We start from the raw sequence: 16,774 nt of genomic DNA on the forward strand, positions 1-16,774 counted from the left end.
CCAGCCCTTCCCTGGCCACTTGGCAAGCGCCAAGACGACGAGTGGGCGTTGCCGCTGCTGCCGGTGTTTGGGGTTTTTCCCAGGCAGGGCTCGCCCCGGGGACCGCAGGTGTCTCCAGCACAGAGCCCTCCACGCACACAGCAGCCGAGCGCCAGCTGGGAGGGCCAGGCTCCCCTGCCTGCGGGCCACGTTCTCCCCTGTCTCAGCTTGCGCTTTCCCGCCTGGGAGGTGGGGGTTGTGAGGGTCCGGCACAGCCTCGCGGAGGGGCAGGAGCGAGGCGCACAGGGCGTCAGCCACTCCAGCCTGGCCTGCCCGCCTTGCCCTGAGGCAGCACCCGGTGTTCAAGCCAGGCTTTGGGGCCCTGCAGAGCGCGTTGGCTCTTCCAGGCCGTGGCTCAATCAGCCGCATTTTCCCAGGACGGCCTGGTGGGCCTGTCCCAGGCGTGGGAAGCCAGGTAGGATGCGGAGGACATTAACTCCCCGGGGGGCATCATCTTGCTGCAGGAGCTTGTGGTGTAGGCTGGGCCACTGTGTCCTTGCCTTCTGACCCTGACCTCACTCCAGACCCCACTGCTTTTCTCCTGCCCACCTCTACTGGGTGGTGTTACCGAGTGGAGTGCGAGAAATGACCACCTAGAGACCCAATTGAGCCAAATTATGAGTCTTTATTAGCTGGCCAGTGACTACCCCCTGCCCTGTTGGGGTACAGGTACAGAGAATGGTGCTGAGCCGAAAAAGCAGGGAGGTTTTATACTATCTTAAGTTAGAGCTACGTGACTTTAGGCACGGTGGTAGTAACAACATTATATCATCTTTTCCACAGCTGTGGGGTCCGGGACCAGCCTCGGACTCCGGTTTCAGTTACAATCTTTATGGGAGCAGGTTTACAGAAACAGCACCAATTAAGGAGCATTCTTTCAGGTGTTAAGCAAGCACAACAAATTTTATGACAGGCAGCTGGAAAGTTTAAACAATCAGTTACAAGTTAATTGCTTTCATTTATCTCTGTAGGGTACTTTTTCTCGATTACAGACATAGGTCAAGCGAACATAGGTCACCTAGCGAGTGGGCCTTTACAGGTGGCACCCCAGACTTCCGCATTATCTCAGTATCTGCAGATGCCTCTACTAAAGCCGCTGAAGTAGTGAGCAGACCCGCAGACCCCTTTGATCCTCCCAACCTTCCTGGAGAGGCCAGCCTGCTGGGACCCTACATCCCAGAACTGCTACTCAGTGACTGTGTGGCTCAGGCAGGTGGCTTACCCTCTCTGTGCATCTGCTTTTGCGTGCTGTTAGCCTGAGGCTGGAGTTTGGTCAAGGCCACGTCAACATGATCTTTTTTTCCCTCCCCATAAAGAAACAAAAGCAGAGAGGCTAGGCAGTGGTGTCCAAGCTCACCATGCAGCTCTTCAGGGCAGCCTGAGCCCCAGCCTAGCCTATTCCTTTATTCTGCAATCATGGAGCACCTACTGTATGCCAGGCCCTGTTCCAGGTGCCAGGGCCTGGAACAAGGCAGTGGGAGTCTGTGACCAGAGGCACAGAGGCTGGGCGTGTCACTTCTTGTCTTCCCAGGGAAATGCCCCGGGAAGTGCCCATTTCCCCCTCACCTAATGGGGGGGGGAAACTGAGGCACAGCTGGGGAGAGGCCCATCCAGGAGAGGTCAGCCCAGGATGCCGTGCTCAGAACCCCTGAGGCTGTCTTCCCTGTCCCCTGCCTCACTGGACATTCCCTCTGGTGGGGTCTGCCCAGCCAGCAGGCTGGACGGGCGGCCACCCAGTGGGCATGTGAACTCAGTGCCTGCCTCACCCGTGAGGGCCCCACGCTCTCCTCTCCCGTCCTGTGCCTCGCCCCTGCTGGGGGAGCCGATGAGTTTTGTAAGTGAAACCCAAGGCATAGAAAGTGCAAGTCACCCTGAGGGATTTTTCAGAAAAAGGGACTTTCCAGTCACATCAGTGTCCAGGACCACGCTGGGGGCAGCAGGGGGCCCAGAGCCCTGCCCGGATGCCAGGCCAGCACGCACCTCCTGAGTGATGGGGGTTGGTTGCTCAGCCTCTGTTTCCCTGTACTCTGATTCTTCCGTGCTTTGCCCATCTGGGGGACCTGTGGGTCAAGGGCATGTAGGGAACAGCCTGGGAGGCCAGAGAAGCTCCTGATCACAGGCCCTGGGTCTCACAGTCCCCAGCTCAGAACACCAGGCCTCCGTTGGGCCGGATGGCCACCAGGACAGGAGGTGTGAGCGGCTCTTCCCAATGGGATCCTCTTGTGAGGGAGGAGCTGTTGGCCCAGTTCACAGCTGAGAAACTGAGGCTCAGGTTGTCACTGCCTCAGCCCTGCCTGAGGGGGGGCAGGGTCTGGGCACAGTGGCCTGTTACGGTGGTGGTTACTGTTCTCCATAACCCAGGCCACTGTCGGCTCACCTGTTAGTCACAAGCACCCAGAAATCCAGAGTTAACCGTTGGCATCATCTACACACACAGCCCGAGCCCCTCACTGTAGGGGACAAACTCCCAGCCCCGGGCAGCGCTGGCCTACGAGGGCCCACTCCTGGAGGGGGGCGGGAGGAGATACCACAGAGAAAGCACTTTACAACCTGAAAGGGCCCTGAGAGCTGCAGGGGAGGCCCAGGGACCCTGGGAGGCCAAGGGAGGGGAGGAGGCAGGCACCGAGGTCGAGAGGGTGAGGTTTAGCGCATGGGACAGGCCCCATCCCCAGCATGTTCTCTCTTTGGGCCACATGGCAGGTCCGTGCCGTGAGGCTCCTTACTCCCACGTTCCAAGAGGAAGCCAGGAAGGTTGTGGCGTAACATTGGGACTCTCCTCTCCCAGCCTCAGCGTCCTCAGCTGTAAACGGGGGTGGAGTTGTGCTGTTCCCGGGGCAGCTGGGAGGACGTCAGTCGGGTGTCAAGGCTTCGGCAGAGACTGCAGTGAGGGAATTCCCGGGTCTGCCGTGTCATCCTCATTTGCCTGTGGAACCTGTGTTTTCCCTGCTGTGCTCAGGGCTGTTGACCAGACTGTTCCCTGCTGGGTCTGACCCAGGACAAGTCTTAAAGGGACAATGCCCGCCATGTCCCCCACCATCCACTGCTTTCAAGTTCTCCTGGAGACGCTGAGCGCATGAGCCGTCCAAGGCCAGTTCAGAGACGCTGACCCTGAGCTGAGGGAAATGTGCTCAGGAGACACACAGAGAAGGCGGGTGGCAGGGAGGCATGGGCTGGCAGGGGTGACAACTGAGCCCTGGGGGCTGTGCTCCAGCAGAGAGACACCGCGAGTGTGCACGAGCACACACACACACTGTCTGTTTGCACGCGGGCGCCAGGCGGGTCAGCTGGCGTCTCAGGCTGCTTCCCCGGCACCCGGGGAGGTTCAGTGAGTCCCTCTCCCCCATCACAGGACTCTAGTTGATTCTTCTGGGGCCAGTGTTGTGTCAAGTTCAGATTTGCCCCTTCTGATGAGCTGTGTAGCTTGGGACACATCTTGGGATGCTGCAAGATGGCGTGTAAGGACCACAGAGGTCTCATCCCAGCCCGCTCCTCACAGTGCCACCTCCAGCGGGTGGCTCCATCTCACTGACCAAGAATGGGGTCTAGTGGGGCGGAGGACTGGCAAGGGCCTTGTCACCTGGAGCAGGCCGCAAGGGTGCAAACTGGAGGCCTAGGCCCCTCTGCCTCACCCACGCTGTCCCAGGAGCTGGCACTGAGCGTGGTCTGAGCACCCGCACTACCGTGGGGAGCACAGATGTGTCACTCGGATCTGGGAGAACATGCGCTGAAAGCACTAAGGTGCTAAATGTTAGCGCGTCCAGCAGACCATATTTTCCTGAACAGGAAGGCTTCAAAAGCAGCTGGTGCCTGGCCTCCTCCATCTCTGAGGGGCTTGGAGGCAGGCATGCCATTCCCACTTCCCAGAGGGAGAAAACAAGGTTGAGAAGGCATGTGGCATGGCCAAGACGACCCAGCTGCAAAAGGCAGGTGGCTCTGCACGCCACAGCCCCCTGCCTCTGCCCGCCCAGCCAGCCGGCCCGCACATGCTGGCACCAGGGCGAGCGTGAGGAGGGGGGCGCTGGCAGTCAGTCTGACGCAGTGGGGACTCACTGGAAGCCAGTGGGACTGCCACCGTCGGGTGTGGCCCATCCACACCCGCCCACCTGCAGGAGCCCATCACCTGGCCTCAGGATGGGCCAGGGGGCTGCGTTCCTGTGAGGTATCTCTAGGGGCCGCAGCTCCATGCAGTCAGTCACAGAGCCAGGAGATGGGGGAGACCGGCGGGCGGTGTTGCCACCCTGTTTCTAGAAGGATGGAGGACGGAGAGCCAGGCCTGTGAGGAGGTGCCATGCCACCATCCCCGTGGTGAAGACAGGACAGCAGAGGCTCTGAGAGGCGAGTGGGAGTGGAAGGCACAGGGGGTCAAGGATGATAACGGGCAGGTGATGTCAGGTGAGCACTGCAGGCACGTGATCGTCTCACGCTGTCCCCCGGGGGAGTGGCATACCCAGGCTGCACAGTGCGACAGAGCTGGCTTTAGAAGGCCACTGACCACCAGTGTATGTCCACCACGGGGGAGTGGCTAAGTGAATTGCATCCATCCGCATCCTGGAATATTATGCGGCCGCCACAGAGCAGGCGAGAGCCTGCGGCTGGTGTGGAAGGAGCCAGGCTCACTGCGACAGACAGGAGGAGCAGAAAGCCAGCCCCAGCTTCCCGTGGTGAACCCTGACCCCCTGGTCTGTCCCCGCCCCTTTGTGCATCCATCTCTCCCACTGGGGCTCCTGAGGGCCAGGCTGGGGCAGATGCCACTTTGCATTATGGGCATCTATGTCCAACAAAGCCCTTGTCCCCAGCCGCCAGAGCAAAGTGGCAGGGAAAGTAGCTCTCCTTTTCTCCCTCAGTCACAGACTGCTGACTCCCAGCTCCGCCAATGGCTTCCCAGAACCAGAGCTGCATTTCCCAGTCTTCCCTGCGGCCAGGAGTACCCTGGTGGCCACATCCTGGCAATGAAAAGGGGTGTGTGCAGCATTAGGGAAAGGACCTTAAACAGAAGGGGTGTGCCATTCTTCATTACTTCCTCTAACCTGCTGGCTGGAAGATGGATGTAATGGCTGGAGCTCTAACAGCCATGTTGCACCATGAGGAGATCTTGGCCATGGGAGCCTCGAACAGCAGAGGAAGACTGGATCCCTAAGACTGGGAGCAGAGCCCCTCCCTGGGCTGCCCACCTCCAGACTTCTTCAATGTAAGAAAAAAAATCTATCTTGTCTGGAGGCTGCTGTAATTTTGTTTTGCTTTGTTTTTGTTTTTCTGATATAGCTGATCTCAAACCTATTTTGGAAAAGTGAATTAGAGTATGTCACTGGCTGGCTTAAATCCCTCTGAAGGCTTCCCGTGAGCATCCGCACTCCTGGACCCTGTGTAACTGAGAGCCCCACCCCGTTCCCCACTTCCATGCGCCCTTCACTCCAGCCCTGTCCGTCTTTCGTTCCATTGACTCCTTTCTACCTGGGGTCTTTGTCTGCTCCATTTCCTTCACCTGAATCTCCTGCTCCAGTTCTCCACATGGCCGGCTCCTTCCTGCCATCCGAGTGCACCCGGGGCAGTGCCTGAAGCCCCGTTGTCTGTGTTTGCCTGGGTGTTGTCTGCCCTTCCCCCAGACAACAACAGGCTGGCATCTCAGTGGCAGTCAATCCAGAAGGAATGAAACCTCAAAGCCCGCAGGTGCTGTGGACCTTATGCCCCCCACCCAGGTGGCTGCCCAGGGCACGGCCTGACCATGTCCCCTTTGTCTGCCCTCCAGGCATGGCGCCCTGGCGTCCCTAGGCTCAGCCTGCTCAGCCCAGCCCTTGCCCAGCAAACCACTAATGACAGGGGCTGCCTGGGCCTCTTATTCTTGGTCCTGACATCGACCGCTGACTCAGGCCACGAAGCCACTGGGCCGGAGAGTGTGGGAGCAAGATGGGCATCTGGCGGGTCAAGCGGTCTGTGGTTTGGCCAAGGGACATCCACAGGCAATTTAGGTCTAGTCTAGGTACCTCCCCGTCCCTCTCCCAAAAGTCCAGGCTGAGCTTGGCCTCATCTGCTGAATCCGCTGGCCTTGGCCAGTCCAGGGTTTGGGCTGGGCTGGGGCCCCACCCTGGGGCTGCAAGGAGGCGACATCTCTCCCACAGTGAACTGGGCCTCGAAGCTTAGTGCCTGGCCCGGGGCTCAGAGCACAGTCACTGAGGGACCAACATGTGTGGTGTCGGGTGGCAGCAGCACACCCGACACACCCAGCCAGCAGGCCCTGTCCGCCCTTTCCCCGGTGCCCAGGGCCAGAGCCCTCCTTCTGCTTCAAGTCTGGGGTGCCTCCCCTGAGAAGCCCCCAGATGTGTCTGAGGGGCGTCCTCTCTGCACATACATGCCCCCCCACTAGGTCCCTGGGGTCCCCAGGCCTCTCCTGCCCACCATCAGCCCTCTCTCCTGGAGACCTCTCTCCCACCCCCAAGGACTCAGGAGGCAGAAGGGAGCTGTGTCCCTTAGTACCTGACAGCCTCGGGGATACTTTCCCACCTGGCCAGAGCATCCAGAGCTAGGTAGGGCTGTTGTCCCAGAGTATGAGGAAGTGGAGACAGCACCACCGAGAGGCCACTATGGAAATAGCAGTCATTGCTAACAACGCCAGGGGCCAGGCTTGGTGTGCATGATCTCACTATGGGGTTGTGCCTTTTCTACAGGTGGGGAAACTGAGGCTCTGGGAGCTGAGATTGGGGCCCAGGTCACCTGAGTCCACCCTGTGCACCCTCTACCTACCACAGATGGGTGTCAGAAACTACCTCATGGCCGAGGCGAAGCCTTTTCCTGTCGTCCCTAGAGAATTGCAGCCACCTCAGACCCGAGGCTGACCCCTCTGCAAACATCCACAGGCAACAGGGGCTTTAGTCCAGGCCGTGGAATCCTCCTTCCCCCTCTGTCCCTGTGCTGTGGCAGGGAGGGGACAGCGGTCAGCCTGTGCCTTTAACCATGAGCCCCACACAACACCATTGGCCACGGCGGGAAGGCTTTCTGTTGTCCTGGCTCTGGGCAGGCCAGCAGTTTTCACACTGAGACACACGTCAGAACCCCTGGTGGGCACAGCTCGCTGGTCCCCAGTCCCAGGGGTGCTGGGGCTGCTGGTCCGGGGACCCCACTCTGAGCCACTGGGCACGGCCATCCTTGGCAGCTGAGGTGAGCATTCGGGCCAGGTGTGGATCGGCCAGAGTGCGGGCGGGGGAGGGCCCACTACTGAGCAGCTGCCACAGGCAGGCCCCGTGCCCAGCGCCTCACACAAACCCTCTGTCCCACTGTCCCTCAGCCTGAGGCAGGTGTCCCTCTGCTGTGGAAAAGTCAAGAGTCATGGCGGCATGTTAGAAACAAATCCACAGCAAAAGCACCATTTTCAGTTCTCTTACTTGCATAAATCTGTGAAGAGGTCTACAGAGGGATCCTGTCCCAAGCCGCAAGGGGCTTTTATGTGGGTTGGGGTCACCGTGACCAGGCTGGTGACGTCCTCACGAGGTCAAGTCTGGAGGTTGGTGGGCACATTGAGTCCAGCAGGTAAGCGAGTGTCTCCTTTGTCTTGGTCTGGGGGACAATGACCTTGAAAAGCAGCGGTCCCAGGGGGCATTACTTGCTAAGAGCGCAACTGCGGACGACCAGGACAGGGAGCAGACGGGTTTAACTTTAACCAGGCCCTTTGCCTTCTGCCTTCGCCCCGGCCACTGCCTGTCCGCCCTCAAGACGAGTCTGTGCTTGACAGTCTGAAAACGTCGGCGTCCACACTGCCTCTCCTCCCCAGCTTCCCTTGGGTCCCGCGTTGTCGGCTAACCTCTGGTTTCTTTCCTTCCTTTTAACCAAGCTGACAGGAAGGATTTGGAAGTGGAGATATTCTAGTCTCAGGAAGTGGACGCAGAGGTCTGGGCTGTGAAGTGGCCTGCCCAGGACAGGGTCCCTGGGACTGTCCCGGTCCCCATCAGTGCTCGAGGAGTCAGGTGCGCCCTCATAGCCAGCCATGGGGCGGAGCAGCTCAGGCTGCCGGTGGATCCCAAGAGGTACAGCTGTCAGACCACCCAGTTCCCAGCCCCACCTTTGAGACAGGGCCGGCCACGACCCAGGCCTCTGTGACCTACCGGCCTCTCCGTGGAGTGGCTGCCTGTCCGGCCTGTGGATGTGGCCTGTGCTGTGCGGAAGCCACAGCCTCCGGGGCAGCTTCCCAAATGCCACGTTTCCCGTCTCTGGCTCTGATGGCATCTCGGCTGGCAGGGGGCCAGGCCCCCGCAGGCCTGTTGCTGGGCAGCAGCCGGGGCAGCGTGTAGCTGGGTCTGGCTGAGGGCACCTCACGAGCTGATGAGAACCCTTACAGCACAAAGGGGCATTTATCAGACGGGCCTGGCGTGTCTCGTTCTGAACGCAGGAAGGACAGAAACAGCCTTTCACAGAGCGCCAGCAGGGCTGGGCTCGCCTGCTCTGGAGGGCGTCACTTTCCGACTACTCCTCCAAGCTGTGCAACCTGTCCACAGTCACTAGTGAGTTGCTCAGGCTGCCCTGGCGGGGGACTGCCTGGTAACTGTCCTGCTGGCACTGTCAGGGAGAGGGGGAGGGCAGGGGAGGGAGGGGGAGGGGCGAGAGAGAAAAAGGGGGAAGGGGGTGGGGTGATGGGAGGGAGGAAAACAGACAGAGAGACAGAGGGAGGGATGGAGGGATGAGAGGGAGAGAGAGAGGGAGAGAGGGGAGGGAGAGAGAATGCGAACACAGGCTCAGTCTCCATCGGGATGCCCTGCCTCAGTGGTCCCTCAGGATGTGAATGACAGGGATTCACGCCTCACCTGACATCCAAGGGTCTCCACACCACAGCTTCACTTTCCTTCTCTCAGTAGGGTGAGATCAGACAGCCTCACACTCCGGGAAGTTGTTCGGGTGGGAAGTCTACACGCGGGAGAGAGAATTTTCAGACAGTGATTAGGGTATATGAAAGTAAAAGTTTATTTATTTTCCTTAGAGAGAGAGAGAATGGCCGTGACACAGAGGGAGGAGAGCTGGCGCTTTTCAAGGGTAGAAATGGCTTTTCTCTATCTCTGTTCAGGGCACTGATAACCAAAGCGGCTGTGAAGCTGCTGTGTTGGCTTTTTCTGTTTCTCACGTGGCAGATGGACAGTAGAAATTGTTTCTTCTTTCTTCTTGATAGCAGGAGGCAGCTGGTTCTGTCTCTTCTTGAGGAAGTTTACGCTCCTACTGTGCGCTCAGGAACTTTTCCAAGGCTGAAGAAGAACTCAGAGATAACAAGCTAGGCCACACGTGTTTTATTTAAACAAAGGGTGGCTGTGTGATGAGTCCATTTCTCCTACTTTCCATTTGATAGTTTATTTTTCTCTGTTAGATGGGTTACTAGTGAGACCACCTTTCATTTCCCCCTCTCTTTGGTAAAAATTTCTATTTAATGAACTCAAAATCTGGGGAATATGGGTGGAGGTCTCATCTTCTGGAGTTGTTTTCTGTGGGGCGTGGAGGTCGAGATGTCCCTACTGAGCTGAGAGTTTATTTGGGTCACAAAAGGGGGAATGGGTTGGAAATGGATGGTTTTAAAAGTGAGAGTCGAGGCAGGACGGGAATCACCAAACCTCTAGGGCTCTTTTTACCGCTTTTTCTTCAGTTTTACATGAGTGACTGACTGTTTCTGCTTGGCCTTGACTTTAGGATGACATAGTTCAGTGAGCTTTATCTCAACACCCGTAACTCAGTAGCCATAGTTTTAGTGGGCAAAAGATAGACAGAAAGTTTAACAAACTCTGTATCTTAATTTTATAGTAGCACATTGAGCCTTTGAGTTCTGAACTTTTAATGTATTTTAAAAGTCCATCAGTTAAAATATTCTCATGGAGAATAGAAAATTTTGTTGTTTTTACCAGAAGTTTCCCTTTCAATTATAGCCAACTTGATCATATATAAAATTTTTTTATAAATTTTCCTCCACGTGCCTTATTTTGACTTGTATGAACCATATACGACATGTTTGGACTTTTTGTTTTTGTGCCCAATTTTCCCTTCTTAAAGCACCAGTTCCTTCAGGACAAACATTTATTACACAGGATCTTTTTTATATAAAATCATTTTCTTTCTTTTTTTACTTTTCTTATTAAAATATATTTTCACGCCTTAATAAAAATATATTTTCACGACTCTCTTCCCACCTCTCTCTCTCCTGCATACTAGTTCCTTTTTGCTTTGATTTTTTTTCTAACTCTCTATTTTGAAAGGAGATCCCGTCCTAGTTAAGTCTGGTTTTTAAGAGCCCGAGAAAGGAAGTCTGTGGTGTTGAAGGAGTTAGGTGTCTGACTCAACGGTAGTATCTTTTCCCAGTCTGGGGTAAGACAGTCGGGAAGCACAGAAAGGGACGGGCAAGGACTTCGCCTCCTAGCAGGCAGAGAAATTGTAGAGTACACAGGGGTTTGTATTTTACCTTCCACTCTGGCGATGGAGATCAGGGAGGGAAACAGGTTCTGAAAATTTGGGGAGAGCAGATGAAGTGGCTCTGGTGTTCCTACCTGTGACAGAGAGAGTGTTGCGAGAGGCTTAGCCATCCTGGCGTGACGAAGTTGATTTTGTTCCCAAGCTGGGATGTGTCCCTCAGACTGCAGTAGTCCTAGAGGATCCGTGGGTGTGGAGGATGCCAGTTCAGGGGGGCTCTGCCAATTCCCTGCCAAGCTCCACTCCCTGGGGCTTTTCTCTCCAAGGCCCCAGCTGGTTGTAGAGGAAGCGAGGTGTAGTTTCCAGAACAGGATGTGGTCTGGCATCTTCTTGCCTGGGCTCCAGGGTATCTCCGTCCCTGAAAAACCCCTCCTATTGCAGTAGCCACCATTTGAAAGCTTCCTCCCTCTCTAAGGCCCTTTGCCAGTCTCTTTTCTTTTTTTCCTCTCTCCTTTCCTCATCTCGGTTATCAAAGACCTTGAAGGCCAGCTTTTAAAGTTCCACTTGTGGAGTCTGAGGCCTCTTTTAAAGCTTTTGGAGTTTATGCCAAATATCGGGGCAAACTAAGAGATGAACAGCATTACTAAGATGCATCATCCCTCCCCGGTGTCAGGATCTCAGTAGTAAAGAGGACAGTCGTGAAAGGAAAAGGACTGGATTTTCATGGTGGCTCTGAGTAATTTACAACACCTCTGACCCCACAGCCTCCCAAAGAGGGAGGTGTGTACAGGCTGGAGGGGGCCTGGCCGGCCTTGGCAAGCGTGGCTAGGCAAGAGTGGTGGAGACGGAGAGGGAGGAGGAGGGGAACAGGGGAGCTGAAAGAGAAATCTTATCTGGAAAGCAAAGACAGTGAGAGAGATGCTGGAGTGAGATGTCACATGTGCTAAGCAGAGTGAAGATTAGGATTTCTAGCAACTTTAAAGAAAGGCGGAACACAGGGAACTTTAGACCCCCTTGCTGTGCCAGTGGCAACAGAAGGTTGAGTGGCAGAATAGCATTGTGATGAAGAGATCCATTCCCGGGCCACATTTCTTTGTCATGTAACATAATGTTGCTCCTGATGGCAGCTAGGAGAAAGAAAAGGGGAAGGACTCTAGGGATGGCCATATATGGAGACACTAACACCGACAGGCTGAGTGGGGCATCTGCCAGCAGATGGCCTGAGGTGCTGATCAGACATCGGCCATCCCCGAGTTGTGAGTCAGACCTGAAATGCAATTTAGGGTGCTGGCCAGAAGGTGGGCATCCCCGAGTCCTGGTCCAGACGGAAACCTAGAGAGGCGCTTCCCCAAAGCCAGGTGTCCCTGGGTCTCGGTGAAGTCTGGGAGGAGGTGGCTAGGAAGCATCCTCCCCAGGCACCTTTCCGAGAGTGGCAGACCAGTACCGGAGTTTTACCCACAGAACCGCCAACTCTTTTCGAGCGTGTGACCATTTCCAAAGCCCTGCAGACTTACCAAATTCCAAATGAGGACACCGAGAATGAAGTCCTGGGCTCTGTGCAGCAGAGCAGGGAGCAGTCTCAAGACAGAAGTTGAAAAGTGAGCTGAGCGGTGAGCTCCTTGTTTGCAGGCAGAGAAGCAACGTAGCGACTCAGTTTCCCCTCATACGGGCCACCAAATGTTAGGGTGTGAAGTCTAAACACGGGGGGGGAGAAAGAATTTTCAGACAGTGATTAGGATATATAAAAGTAAAAGTTTACTTATTTTCCTAGGAAGAGAGAGAGAGATAGAGATAGAGTGAAAGAGAGAGAAAGAGAGAGTGGCCACGACACACGGAGGGAGGAAAGAAATGTCAGGTGTCGAGGAAAGTTGTTTGGAGCTTTTAAAGGGTAGAAATAGCTTTTCTTTTCTCTCTGTCTGTTTTAGGGGACTGATATCAAAAGTGGCTATCAAGTTGCAGTGTTGGTTTTTCCTGTTTTTCATATAGCAGATTGATAGCAGAAATTAGTTTTTTCTCTCTTCTTGATAGTGGGAATATCTGATATTGTCTCTTCTTAAAAAAGCAGAGAAATTTCACACTCCTACTGTCCACTTGGGATTTTCTTTAAGGCTGAGAAAGAAACCAAAAATAATAAGTTAGACCACATGTATTTTAATTAAACATAGGGTAGTTATGTTGTGAATTTATTTCTTTTACTTTCTGTGTAATAATTAATTTTTCTCTGTTAGATAGGTTATTAATAAGACTACCTTTCAGAAGTGACTTACGTGTCCCCTGAAAATGCCTATCTTTCCCAGCTTGTACAGCTTAGCTTATGTTATTTCTTCTGCCTATAGTGTACCTCAAAATATGTAGATTGAAAAATAATTCAGTCTCATTTGCCACCTATAAATAATTTTTATAACTTTAACGTGCTAAAACCAATGTTGGTAATGTTTTGAAGAGGTTAAGAAGTAGTCCAGTTGCTAGTAGAGATCAAAAATTCAAAGGTTTAACTAATATGGCATTTATTTTTCTCTCACATGAAAGAAGCTTGGAGATAGGCAATCTACGGCTGGCATGGCATCTCTGTAATGTTATTGGGAATCTTTCTTCTTTGCTTTGCATAGTATATAAATTCTACCCTCAAAGTAGCCTCATGACCTAAAGTGGGTGCTGGAGATCCAACCATCACAGCAAAAAGCAGGCATAGAGGGCAAAAGAAGGCTCATTTCCAGTTGTCTGCCCCTCTTAAGGGGACACATGACCCACTCGATAAATTCTGCTTACATTTCATTGCTACCCCTAGCCACAAGGTAGATGGGTACGTTGCCCCTTAGAATAAAATCAGGGCTAATTTCCTGTGGGACATGGGGTGAGCAATCCGCAGTATCTACCCCAGGCTGGCACCTGTAAATACAGCTTGTGGAGAGGTGCAGTGGTTGATTCCTCTGGAAGACAAATTTTAAAATACATGTCAAGAGAGATTAAATATTCCTTTCCTCTCATATAGTTGTTTGGGAAGCAACTCAAAGAGCAGGGAGGGGGAAGAAGTACATACCTGCATACACCTATCGTCCCATGATCATTAACCGTAACAATTTATAAATAACATTTCCAACAGTGGGAAAAACACAAGCACACAATGTTATATTCACTTGGTGGAATGTTCTGTTAGTCACTGTAAATGTTAGTCACAGAGGACATGTCCCAGCATAGTAGAAGAGTGTTTACAATGTAACTTTAGAGAAAAGGTAGGGTATCCAAGTATGCATCCTGTGATTATCACTAGATTATCACACATCTGCATGAGGATGAGAACAGAGAGTATGTTCATGAACAAGGTTTTCTTTTTAAACTTCCCAAAAGCTTGTTTTACTTATACGTATGCTTAAATAATTTTTTTTATTATAAATGTATGTTTGCTGTAGAAAATTCAGAAAATGAAGGTAAGAAAAAAAAAGAAGAAAATAATTATATTGCCCAGAAATAACAATTGTTCATATTCTGATATTGTATCATCAGTAACCACCACCATGAACCTCAGAAACACCCCAGGGTAAGTATTTATGTCTTGCTCTTGCACCTGTAGGTTGGTCAGCATTTGGCTGATCAAGCTGCAAGTTCACTCTGTGTGTGTCTCTCATTTTCCTGGGACCATCTGGTCCTTGGGGCATATTCCTTCCTTCTCCAGGAGTCAGAAGCTCCCAGGGAGGCAAGCACAGTATGCAAGTCTTCTGAAGGTGTTGGCTTGGAATGGGCCATAGATACTGCTGCTCACTTTCCATTGACCAAAGCAAGATCAGTGTGATGAGAAAGTGTCCATCCAAGTGGGAGGGGAGGGGTGTGGACACTCTCAGTTCTATAGCGAAACTATCCCAGATATATATCCATTCACACCTTTCCTATGGTTTTAGATAAAGACATGCTCTTTACCAATCAGAATCATTCTACATGTTCTTTTGTCACTTAGTTATGTGTATGACTACATCTTTCCATGTCATAATAATCTTCTGTAACAGGTGACTGCACACAATTCTGTCTTATGGTCATATCATGATTTATTCAACCGGATGGATGTTTATGTGTTCTTTTTTCTTCTAAAAATGATGTTATAATGGCCATCTTCTCTCGGTAGTTAAACCTTTGGACACATCCTTGATTGTTTTAAGAACCGATTTCTAAAACTAGATTTATTGGGTAGGTAGCCAGCCTCAAGATGGCCCCCAGTGGTCCTTGCTTCCATATATATGCACACCCTGTGTAGGCTCCTTCACAGTAAATCAGGGCTGGTCTGTGTGGCTAATAAATTATAGCAGAGGTGATGGTGTATAATTTCTGAGGCTGGATGATAAAGCACGTGGTGGCTTCTGCCTTTCCCTCCTGGATCACTCATTTTGGGGAAAGCCAGCCACCATGTTGTGAGGACATTCAAGCAGCCCTGAGGAGAACCCTTTGTAGGGAGGAAAGGAGGCCCCCAGCCAACGGCCAGCACCAACTTGCTGTGAGTGAGTGAATCACTTGGGAAGTGGAGCCTCAGCCCCAGTCAAGCCTTCAGATTTTGATGAGACCACAGCTCTTGCTGACACCTGACCACAGCCTTATGAGAGACACAGAGTCAGAACCATCCTGCAGAGTCTCTCCTGAATTCTTGACCCATAGAAATTGTTAGAGATAGTAAATAATTATTGGTTTTTTAAGCCACTGAGTTTTAGGGCAATTTGTTACACAGCAAATGATAAGTAAAATAGTGAGTATTTTGTTCAAAAGAAGCCAAGCTCTGCTGCAGTATCCAATAAATCCCAAACATCTTGATGACTAACACAGTAAGGTTGATTTCTCACTCGTGCACATCTGATGTGGGTAGGGGGTCTCTCCTGCTTGTCACTCAAGTCCCAGGGACCCCGAGGTATTTTCACCTGGTAGCAGGTCACTTCCTCACATATCAAACTATAATTCACAATTTTTCACTTTCTATGGAAGAAACAAAACCCTTTTAAACCTGACACTATCCAAACTTATACAATTGATACAAGATAAGCACCTGAATACACAGCTGGTAGGAATATATGAATAGGCTCAGTTTTTCCAGATAACAAATTTGCAATATGTATCAAGGGCCTTTATAATATTTACATTTCCTGATTCAAATAATTTCACTTCTGGGAATCTGTTCTAAGAAGATATTCTTTAATAACATAAAAGCTTCATGCATAATTCACCATAGCATTATATGAAGTAATGAAAAATTGTAGGCAACTGAAATGTATACCAGAAAAAGGATAAATTATGGCACCTCCATATGATAGAATATGTGCAAGCAGCACAGTGGAGCTTGTCAAAACTGCTGCTACAGTGTTATGTGGAAAAGAGTGTAGAATTAAATAATTGCAATGATGTAAACACATTTACATAGAAAAACACTGAAATGTTAACAGTGGTCTCCTCTGAGTGGTAGGATGAGGTTTGCCGCCTCTGCGCCTTTATGTATTTTCCCAGCTTTCCCCAGGGGGCACATGAGTAATCCTGCTGGTCTTTCCATCTGTCTATTTGTTAGATAACAAAAATGCCCCTTTTCGAGGACTTGTCTCTGTCTGGTACAGTGCTCTGTGTGTTCTTCCGGCACTATTTTATAAACAGACAAAAAAGGAAAAAGAAACGGCTCAAAAGTGATGCTTGCCCCGGCGACAGAGCCAGACTCCGTCTAAAAAAAAAAAAAAAAAAAGTGATGCTTCCTGTTTTTATTGATTTCTAATCAAGGGCTCGTGAACAACCTCTTCCCAGCCCATTCTCCTGGTATCAGACTCCCAACATTCCCCTGAGAGCTCCGCCAGAGTGGATGCTGCTGAGAGCACGTGACCAAGATGTGCGCCAGAGCCACGCCCTGCTGTCTGTCCTTCTCTGTGATTGGCTGAGGGGTGGGCTCACGGCCCAATCGCTGCAGGAGTTCCTGGGGCGGGGTCTCCCAGGACATGCCCCTGGGGGCGGGGCGGGCAAGCAGGATGGAGTAGCTGGAAGGCCCTACCAGCTAGAGATCCCACTGCTTGGGGGTGAGGGGCAGGGCTGATGGGCCCAAACTCACCTCATGGTGTCATGGTTTACAGGTGGCTTGCACCCCCACCACACCCCTATTGTCTGCGGGACCCTGGCTGCTATATGCTTGCCCACACCGGCCCTTCCACCCAGAGGCAAACCCTGGACCCTGCTGTGATTTGCTGAGAGCCCAGGTCGCCCCATGTAGCCCTGGAGGGACAGGCAGGGTGGGCCTGGGCTCCTGGCACCCAAGTGCTCACCTGGCCTAAGGCTTTGGGGGGTTTGTTCAGCCCCTGCTGCTGATGGCCACCACGTTGCCCACTGTGCCCCTGTGATGCCCACGGCACCGTGTGAT

This window comes from Eulemur rufifrons, chromosome 7 (assembly GCF_041146395.1).
Source record: "Eulemur rufifrons isolate Redbay chromosome 7, OSU_ERuf_1, whole genome shotgun sequence".
Lineage (NCBI taxonomy): Eukaryota > Metazoa > Chordata > Mammalia > Primates > Lemuridae > Eulemur > Eulemur rufifrons.